This window comes from Meleagris gallopavo, assembly GCF_000146605.3.
Source record: "Meleagris gallopavo isolate NT-WF06-2002-E0010 breed Aviagen turkey brand Nicholas breeding stock chromosome 13 unlocalized genomic scaffold, Turkey_5.1 Chr13_random_7180001829454, whole genome shotgun sequence".
Classification (NCBI taxonomy): domain Eukaryota; kingdom Metazoa; phylum Chordata; class Aves; order Galliformes; family Phasianidae; genus Meleagris; species Meleagris gallopavo.
The window spans coordinates 1-3,447 of NW_011098172.1; the positions used below are offsets into that span (position 1 = coordinate 1).

Consider the following 3,447-nt stretch of genomic DNA (forward strand, 5'->3'; position numbering starts at 1 on the left):
TGTTTCAGAGCATTCCAGAAGTGTAGTTGCAGATGGGTACAGCTATAAATCACTTCAAATAAAATGCATAATAATTAGTTTGCAACTTCCATAGCTTTTTGTATTGCAGTTATTAGGCTAGAGTTATCAAAGAAAGGCAGCACTACAACTGAGTTTCTTACATGTCCTATTAACCATGTGGCTCATCAGCATTTTATTCCAACATTTCCTCAGCTTCTTTCTGCTTCAAAGCTACACAGCTTAAAAACATAACCAAATGCTCGCAAAAGAGCACACTGTCAGTCAGCTGTTGGTCCATGGTAGCTCAGCTATGATGCCTACTAGAGAGCACTCAATAAAACAGCAGCTTATAAAGATTTCCTCAGAAATGCATTCACTGTAGCAGATGTGAGAGTAGGTGAGACGACACCAAGGAGTTTACCCTTGTGGCTTTTGATCAGCCTGCGTATCAGCGTCCTCAAACTGCAGGTAATACGAAATCACTGAGAACATAAAAGCTTTTCTTCCTGCTTTACTTACATTGGTGGGTAGGAAGTGGCATCTCTGACACCTTTCCATGGCTCAGGAGGCTGGGGTTCAGAAAACCTCAGTGGTCCAACAGGAGGCTTAGCAAAAGGAAGTCCCAGAAAGACATTTACGCTCCTCTCAGCCGCATCTACTTTGATTTGGAATCCTCGGGCAGTCCCATATTTGGTCACCACTTCTGGCTGCTCTGCTTTTTGCCCTGGGGGTTGCGTGCACAACATCACATCACGGATTGGTCTCCTGGTGAGCAACTGACAGCTTTCTAAGAGCTTTGGTTACCTGAATGTGCACCTTCTGTTTGCTTCAACAAGTCGTTTTCAAACACAAGCCTTCAACAAACGCTAATCACTAGAGCTGACTTAAGTTCAGCCTTCATTCTGATAGTGTTCCCAGGTATGATCTCCCTCAGCCATACCGTGCCTGCAGCATATAACGTGCTTACTCTCCACACACATCAGTAACCGTGCATAGATTGCCCTCATAAAGAAAAGGCATTTCCTGATTTAGAAAAGCATCTGTGAGTGCACAAAACACATTTGGGTATCTGGATAGAACCAACCCACAAACAAAAACACCTTCTACCATACCTGAAAACAGTCAGGCACGCGCAAACGGTGCAAACATTCAGGTAAGATTTACTTTAATCTCAGTGTGAAATTTATCAGAAGAAACAACAAACATGGCATATTGGAGGCTCTGACTCAGCAGACAAAATTTCACAATAGGAATTTAGTTTTGCTGGCTGCACATGAAAAAACCCGAGACAAACGCCTGAAAGCAGACCAGAGAAAGAAACAGAGAGCTCTTTGCTGTTCAGACCTCAGTTCTATGCAGCAGGATTGGGACTTCAGGGCCTCCTTTAAGCTGGGGCTCCCACGGGTAAGCAAACTGCGCACGCACTCTAACTCCTCACAGCAGGCAACAGTGAAAAACATTTTGGAAGCTTACCAGTAGCTACGAGTGCTGTGAGCCCGGCGATGAGGATCAAGGACAGCAGCGTGTTCTTTTCGGTTGCCATTCTGCAGCCTACTCACACACTTACTGACTCTGTGCACTGCCTTTAGTACTCTGTCAGTATAGCTGTTGTGCAACACAAACACTGATAAGGAAAAGCAGTGCTCAAGCTGTGAACCGAATCGGCCCGGACCAGCCTTCAACAACTGTCATGACGGAATGGCACTGCTCCAAGGGGAGCGTAAGGCAGCTTATCCGTACATGGGAATAGGGGAACCTTCAGCTGTGCAGAACGGCCCCACAATTTCGTAGCAGCTGCCTAGGGCTCCTTATAACTGCTCTTCACAGAACTTCAGGCAGCAGGGATTTGCTTAAAAATGCACTGGAAACAGTTCTCAGAACACCAGGAGATTCTTCCTGCTGCAGAACCGTTACCTTTACTGTCTTTAACAATTAAGTCAGGACTTACTTTCACTACACACAGAACAAACTAAGAAAACTGTTCTGCTTATGCATACAAAAATAAAACAGGAAAAATGCTAGTGCAGCCTTGTGCATTCAGAAATGTTTGGCTGGTATCTCGCCATACACGAATTTTGCAACAGCTAAGAGAGGTTTTCTCCGCTACTGCAGTACAGGAGCTGTATGCAAGGATTTGAGTGGTAAGAACACATTGAATCCCTGTGAAACATCAGGAGGGTTTACTTCCATGTGATCTTGCTTTTCTTTCATGCCATGCCCAATGATAAATGTAAGAAAGCACTGAATAGAAATAGCTTACCCATCTGTTGTGATAGCATTTGATTTTCTTTCCAAGCTCTGCCTTTAATTTCCTTAATTTTTTTTTCTCCACCAATGACAACAGATCCTACCCTAGGATTCCTGTTTTGTCATGAGAAAGACAGTTTTACTTGCAAAACACGTCTTTATTGATTAAACTTGATTAACACAACATTGCTGCCAAATTCTTCTTCAGCAATGGCAAAGCTGCAGAAAAACCTGAGGAGCAGACAGATCTGTCAACTATATTGAATAAGTGAGGCTTCAGTTGTGGACACGAACCGGGGGAAAAGCAAAGGATCACAAAGTGGAAATCAATCCACTGCCATAATTACAGCGAATAAGCGTAAATATGAGAACTGCGACAAAAAAGGTGAAAGGAAGATTAGCTTTCTTGTTTTCCATTCTTTTCCTAGTTGGCTTTCCAAACATCACCTTTTCCCAGAAGTCTACCTTCTTTTCCTTCAACTTTCTGGCTTTCCTTTCTCTCAGATTTATCTCCAAGCATTCTTCATTTAGATTACGCAACGGCCATTCAGCCAGACCTTCCCCATTAGGATTCCTGTAAACAATAAGAAAGAAAGAGAAAATTGAAGGATTTCAAGGAAATTCAAGGAAATTGACTGGTGGTGCCAGGCCCTATCGGCCCCGAGGTCCCAGCATGTGACTGTGGCTCCCTATGGGGCATGTGGCCTCCAGTCGCCTTGCAAACAAGTGACGGAGAGGAATCGACAGACAGCCTGTGCTCCGGATATAGTGAGCCCCCAGTCTGCTCCTTCCCCTCACAATACTTATGTAGAACTAGGGGGTGTGGGACTGGGACAAAACTCTCTCCCAAAAGGGCAAGGTGATATCCACTGCTCAGTGGCGGAGCCTCTGCCCTTTTGTTGCCGAGCAGAGCAAAGCTGTTTGAGAGAGAAGGATGGGTGGAAACAGATACCTACTCGGCGTTGTGGGCGTCCCACCCCCAGACCATGCTCGGCTCCCCAGGTGCCTCTGCGGAATAGATTTGAGGCCCTGGAACCCGAGGGAGAGGTGTGTGCAAGTGTGGAAGGAGGCCCACCTGTGAGGGTGCCTCGGGGGAAGCGGTCAACCCCGCGCCTCAAGACTTCCTACACCCGAAAGGATAGAAGGGTGGTTGTCATAGGCGACTCCCTGCTGCAAGGAACTGAAAGGCCCTATATGCCG

The 3,447-nt window shown here is 45.7% G+C and overlaps 1 long non-coding RNA gene across 1 annotated transcript; it reads right to left on the reverse strand.

The window, feature by feature from the left end:
• Positions 1-659: 659 nt before the first annotated feature.
• LOC116217597 lies at positions 660-1,681 on the reverse strand. The gene is made up of 2 exons (XR_004162298.1): positions 1,474-1,681; positions 660-724 (listed from the first exon to the last, which is right to left on the reverse strand). It is a non-coding gene; the product is annotated as an uncharacterized LOC116217597 (long non-coding RNA).
• Positions 1,682-3,447: the final 1,766 nt, after the last annotated feature.